Raw genomic sequence first — 7,154 nt, 5'->3', positions numbered from 1 at the left:
CTTCTTGTGCACCTGGCAGAGCATGGGAAGCTAGAAAATTCCTTGACTAGTATAAACACTACCTAGCAACAACTAAAACATCGGTGTGTTATCAACATTATTTTCATACTAAGTCCAAAGCACAGCACTGTGCCAGCTGCAGTGAAGAAAATTAACTCTATCCCATCTGAAACCATGACACTATCTCTCTCTGCTCCCTTTACCTACCGTCCTCCCTCTTTCTCTGTCTCCCTGCCTCCCTCCTCTCTCTCTCTGGCTGACAGTCTCTCTTTCTCACTACCTGTCTCCCTCTCCCCTCACACACACCACCCCACCCCACCCCCAGCTCTGCCTGCCATTCTCTCTCTGTCTGCCTGCCTCTGCACCTGCCTCTTTCTCTCTGCCTAACTCACTTTTCTCTGTACTGGGTTTATGTGGCAGGGTTTTATTAGTGGGGAGATGGGGCTGCAAGTTTGGCTTCTGTAAGAAGACACCAAAAGCTGCCCCCATGTCTGACAGAGCCAATTCCAGTTGGCTCCAAGATGGACAAACTGATGGCCAAAGCTGAGCCAATCAGCAATGTTGGTAGCACCTCTGTGATAACATATTCAAGAAAGGGCAAAAACCACTGCACAACAGCAGCTGGGTGAGGTGTGAGAATATGTGAGAGCAACAACTATGCAGACACCAAGGTCAATAAAGAAGGAGGGAGAGGAGGTGCTCTAGGCACCAGAGCAGATTCCCTTGCGGTCCATGGTGAAGACCATGGTGACACAGGTTGCCCCCCTGCAGCCCATGGAGGTCCACAGCAGAGCAGATATCCACCTGCAGCCTGTGGAGGACCCCAAGCCAGAGCAGGTGGATGTGCCCTGAAGGAGGCTGTGACCCCATGGAGAGCCCACGCAGGAGCAGGTTTTCTGGCAGGACCTGTGACCCTGTGGGGGATCCATGCTGGAGCAGACTGCTCCTGAAGGACTGTACCCTGTATAAAGGACCTATGCTGCAGCAGTTCTTGAAGAACTGCAGCCTGTGGAAGGGACCCCACTTTGGAGAAATTCGTGAAGGACTGTATCCCATGGGAGGGACCCCACGCTGGTGCAGGGGAAGAGCATGAGGAGGAAGGAGCTGCAGAGACAAAATATTATGAGCTGATCGTAACCTCCACTCCCCATCACCCTGTTCTACTTGGTGGTGGCAGGAAGTAGAAGAGTCGGGAGTGAAGCCAAGTCTGGGAAGAAGGGAGGGGTGGGGGGAAGGTGTTTTTAGATTTGTTCTTATTTCTTCTTATCCTACTCTGTTTAATCATGAATAAATTAAGTTAAATTTCCCCAAGTCGAGTCTGTTTTGCCTGTGATGGTAATTGGTAAGTGATCTCCCTGTCCTTATTTGTACCCACAAGCTTTTTGTCATATTTTCTCCCCGTCCTGTTGATGGACGGGGAGTGACAGAGTGGCTTGGTACACACCTGGTGGCCAGCCAAGGTTGACCCACCACAGCAACTCTCTCTCCCAGACTGCCATCCTGTCTTTCTGCCTTCCTGACTCTCTCATTCCCACTGTCTGCATATCTCTCTCTACCGCCCCCGCCTTCCTCTCCCTGCATCTCTCTTTCTCTGTATGTGTTCCTCTCCCCCTCTCTCCCCCTCTGCCTGCCTCTCTCTTTCTGTACTCCCACCTCTTTCTCTCTCCCTGACCTTCTCTTTCTCCCTTTCTGCCTACCTCTCTCTCTATGCCTTTCTGTCTCTCTGCCTGCCTCTTTCTTTTTCTCTCCCTCTCTCTTTCTCTCTTTGTCTCTTCCAGCCTTTCTCCACCCCCCACCCCCCACTCCCCGCCTCTCTTTCTCTGCCTCCCTGCCTCTCTCTTGGCATCTCTGCTGGGCTCTCTGTCTCACTGCATGCCTCCCTCCCTCTCTGCCTGCCACTCTGCTTGCCTGTCTGCCTCCCCACCTCTCTGTCTGTCTGCCTGGCTCTCTGCCTACCTGCCTCTTTCTCTCTCCTTTTCCCTGCCTGCCTGCCTCTCTCCCTGCATGCGTCTCTGACTCTCTGCTGGCCCGCCTTTCAGTCTCTCTGCCTGCCTGTCCCTCTGCCTCTCTGCCGGCTTTCCTCTCTCCCTGCCTACCTTTCTCTCCCTGCTTGCCTCTCTGCTTTCTGTCTGCCTCTCTGTCTCTCTCCCTCTCTGCCTGCTTGTCTCTGCTTGTCTGCCACTCTTGCTGCCTGCCTGCATCTCTCTCTGCTTCTCTGCCTCTTTCTCTGCCTCCCTCCCTCTCTTCCTGCCTCTTTCTCTGCCTGCCTATCTTTCCCTGCCTGTCTCTCTGCCTTTCTGCCTGCCTCTTCCTCTCTCTGCCTGCATCTCTCTCTCCGTCTCTGACTTTCTGCTTCTCTCTATGCCTACCTGCCTCTCTGCCTACCTGCCTCTCTCTCTGCCTTCTCCCTCTCTCTGCTTTCCTTTCCTGTCTCTCTGCTTCTCAGCCTGCTTGCCTCTATACCTGATTCTCTGCCTCTCTGCCTTGCTGCTTCCAGTCTGCCTGCCTCTCTCTTTCCCTGTCTGTCTCTCTGCTGCACCTCCCTCTCTCTGCCTGCTTGCCTTTCTACCTGACAGCCTCCCTCTGTCTTCCTGACTCTCTTTGCCTGCCTCCCTCCCTTTTCTCTGCATGCCTGCCCCTCTGCCTGCCTTTCCATCTGTCTTCCTGCCCCACTCACCCCATATCTCAGCCTCCCTGCTGGGATCTCTTTCTCTCTGCCTCCTTTTCTTCTCTGTCTGCCTCTTCTGAATGCCTGCCGCTCTGCCTGCTTGCCTGCCTTACTGTCTGACTGCCTCTCACTCTCTTCCCCTGACTTCCTGCCTCTCTCTGCTTGCCTGCCTCTGCCTCTCTCCCTGCCTGCTGCTCTCTTTCTCTCCCTCAGCCTCCCTGACGGGCTCTCCTTCTCACTGCCTTCCACCCCCGCACCCCCCCCCGCCCCACCTCTCCTCACCTCGCCTGTCTCTCTCATTCTCTGCCTCTCTGTTTCTCCCTTTCTCATCTGTCTTGATCTCTCTGTCTTTTTTGCGTTCTGTGTGTCTCTCTCTGTCTCATCTTTCTCTCTAGCTTTCTCTTTCTTTCCCTGTATCCACACCCCCCTGTCTCTCTCTGTCCTGTCTGTTTTTTTTCTCTCTCTGTAGCTGCCCCTCTTTCTGGTGGCAATTCTTTCCCATAAGAAACTGCCATAACAGATGTAACAATATCTCAGTATTCACAGGTGCAAGACCAGGATAACAGCAGCATGAGAACTACAGGGGTAGAAATAATGCTACTGCAGCCTTGGAGTGTGTAGTTGAAAGGTTACACAATTGCAAGTAGAAATGTACCATTCTCACACGATATTCCTTCTCCGAGCATCTGTGATTGCTTTTGCACATCATCAGCTTTCTGTAAAATCTGACAACAGGCAAAGGGGAATGGAAAGAAATGGCATTTTTGGCTTATATTTAACTGGAAAAATAATGCTGCACTTCAGTAATTGCATGCCACCAGTGTCAGCACCACCAAGGAATTTTTTTTAATTCATGGGTTTGTCCAGCCTGCATTCCCCAGTCAACAGTGGAAAGAAACAGGGTGACTCTCCTGTCTAAGAACAAAAGAACAGGAACAGAGGTAGGGAGACCTTCATGCTTGGGTGATATCTGACTGTAAGCTAGCAGAAGGCCATGATGTCAGAACCAACCTGATGATACTCCGTGGAGAACCTGTAGTTTCAAACTACTCTCCCTGCAGGGATGAATGTCACAGACTCCTGACAGATGTTCTGCAGAAGACACTTATTGCCAGCTTTTCACTGCTTATATATCTTTTCAACACATTCTCCACGCGATCACGCGCACAAACAGTTTCTGTTATTCATCAGCTAGCTCTAAGCACGCGCCTTATACTATATTCTAATAGACTGTTCTATTATCTCTAGCTCTATCTCTAGCACATGCCTTATGCTACATTCTAATAGGCTGTTCTATTCGCGTTACCTCATTTGTTTTAGCTTACTTAATTCTTTCTTGACATTCCCACGCTCCTGTCTCTGTTTTTTACTGCCGCACTACTTCAGCTCAAGGACGTGTCAAACAGTGCTAAGTTACTTGCAAATTCATCTCCTACATCTCCCCACTCTGGCCTCCCCTATGTCCACCTTCCTCACATCTGTGAAGAAGGGCAGAGGTCCTATTGTTTAGGGTTTGGTTAAGTTTTCTTTTAATATATATTATATAAATATTTATATAAAAATGAGCTTCTATGAGTACATAGGTGACAAAAGGAAGTCCAGTTGGAGGCCAGTAACTAGCGGTGTACCCCAGGGGTCAATACTGGATCCAGCCCTGTTTAATGTCTTCATTAATGATCTGGATGATGGGGCAGAGTGTACCCTCAGAAAGCTTTCTGATGACACAAAAGCTGGGAGGAGTGGCTGATATGCCAGAGGATTGTGCTCCACCCAGAGGGAACTCAACAGGCTGGAGAAATGGGCTGACAGGAACCTCATGCAGTTCACCAAGGGAAGTGCCAAGTCCTGCACCCGAGGAGGAACAACCCCAGGCACCAATATATGCTGGGGGCCACCCAGCTGGAAAGCAGCCTGACAGAAAAGGACCTGGGGGTCCTGGTGGACACCAAGTTGAACATGAGCCAGCAATGTGCCCTTGCAGCAAGGGCCAATGGTATCCTGGGCTGCTGCATTAGGCAAAGTATTGCTAGCAGGTGGAGGGAGGTGATCCTTCCCCTCTATTCAGCACTGGTAAGGCCACACGTGGAGTCCTGTGTCCAGTTCTGGGCTCCCCTAGTATGAGACACACATGCCCATACTGGAGAGAGTCCAGCACAGGGCAACAAAGATGGTTAAGGGACTGGAACATCTCTCCTATGAGGAAAGGCTGTGAGAGCTGGGACTTTTTAGCCTAGAAAAGAGAAGTCTCGGGCAATCTTATCAATGGATATAAATATCTGAAGGGAGGGTGAAAAGAAGACAGAGCCAGGCTCTTTTCAGGGGTGCCCAGTGAGAGGACAAGAGGCACAAAGTAAAACTCAGGAGGTTCTCTGTGAATATCAGGAAACAGTTTTTACTGTGAGGGTGACCGAGCATTGGAACAGGTTGCCCAGAGAGTCTCCATCCTTGGAGATACGCAAAAGCCATCTGGACATGGTCCTGGACAACTGGCTCTTGGTGGCCCTGTTTGAGCAGGAGGGTGGGACAAAATAACTTCCAGAGGTCTCCTCCAATCACAACCATTCAGTGATTCTGTGATATAATAAATTATTCAATGAAGTGAAGTGAACATCCATCCCAGCCTAATACTTGTTGTGGCTCAGCCCCAGTCGGCAACTAAAAACCATGCAGCTCCTCGCTCACTCCCCCCACCCTTGTGGGATAGGGGAGAGAATCGGAAGAGCAAAGGAAAAAAAACTTGTGGGTTGAGATAAGAACAGTTTAATAATTACAATAAAATAATAATTATGATTATGATAATGATAACAATAATGATAATATAATAAAAAGGAAAAGGGAAAAAGGGAAAAAACCAAACACAAAAATGATACAGCTGCTCACCACCCGCCGACCGATGCTGCTGGTATCCGAACCGTGATTGCTGCCTCCCTCCCTCAGCCAGCTCCTCCCAGTTAACATACTGGACGTGACGTTACATGATATAGAATATCCCTTTGGTCAGTTTGAGTCTGCTCTCTTAGCTGTGCCCCCTCCCCTCCCAGCTTCTTGTGCACCCAGCAGAGCATGGGAAGCTAGAAAAGTCCTTGACTAGTATAAACTGAGTAGCAACATCTAAAACATCCATGTGTTACCAACATTATTCTCATACTAAGACAAAAGCACAGCACTCTGCCAGCTACGGCGAAGAAAATTAACTCTGTCCCAGCTAAAACCATGACAGTATCCACCCCTTATTCCATACCATTTACATCATGCTCAGGTCCCATACTATGCAATACAACTTCAATAACCCCTACCCACCTTTAATAGAATATACAGATTTCATTTATCATTTCCTTAGTCTATGGACCACCCCTGTAAAATGTCCATTTAGCCCGTGACTTTGGGCTCCATCTATTGTAAAAGTCTTTCAGGGCCAGAGAGATGGTGTATGTGGTGTTGGATTGTTGCATGCTGAAGTCAGTCCTTGTTCCATCACTGCTGCACTGTTAGTCCTTGTTCTATCACCACTGCGCTTCATTTGGTTCAATGAAAAGTTCATTTTTTTATTAATTTGGGAGATTTCTACCATGATACCATTGATATGGCATATAGCAACCATAGTAGTGATGACATACAACATTATATAGCAATTAACAACATATCATTCAGTTCATTGGCTGTTTTGTCCCAAAATCAAATCCCCTTGAGGCACACACCGGACACCATCCTCCTGCATCACCCACCAAGTGCACCCAGGTCCTCGAGCAAAAGCAATCCCATGAATGGGTTTGCCTTTGCCTGAGGCAGGAAGAACCCAGACTGTTTTGCCCAGCATATCTTTTTATGTGCACTACAGGGACTCTATCCCCTTCCACAGTATGTAAACGTTCTGATTGGGCAGGGCCAGCTCGCCTGGCAGATCCCCTCCTGTTGACTAACCACGTGGCTTTTCGTAAATATGTATCCCAGTGCTTGAATGTCCCACCCCCCATTGCTCTCAGTGTAGTTTTTAACAGTCCATTGTACCGTTCAATTTTCCCAGAGGCTGGTGCACGATAGGGGATGTGATACACCCACTCAATGCCATGCTCTTTGGCCCAGGTGTCTATGAGGTTATTTCGGAAATGAGTCCCGTTGTCTGACTCAATTCTCTCTGGGGTGCCATGTCACCACAGGACTTGTTTTTCAAGACCCAGGACAGTGTTCCAGGCAGTGCCATGGGGCATGGCGTATGTTTCCAGCCAGCCCGTCGTTGTTTCTACCATTGTAAGCACATGGCGCTTGCCTTGATGGGTTTGTGGGAGTGTGATATAGTCAATTTGCCAGACCTCCCCATATTTATATTTCAGCCATCGTCCCCCATACCTCAGAGGCTTTACCCGCTTCGCTTGCTTGATTGCAGCACATGTGTCACATTCGTGGATAACCTGTGCAATAACATCCATGGTCAAGTCCACCCCTCGATCACGACCCCACCTGTATGTTGCATCTCTCCCTTGATGGC

This window comes from Phalacrocorax aristotelis, chromosome W (genome assembly GCF_949628215.1).
Source record: "Phalacrocorax aristotelis chromosome W, bGulAri2.1, whole genome shotgun sequence".
Taxonomy (NCBI): Eukaryota; Metazoa; Chordata; class Aves; order Suliformes; family Phalacrocoracidae; genus Phalacrocorax; species Phalacrocorax aristotelis.
This window is presented reverse-complemented; position numbering follows the sequence as displayed.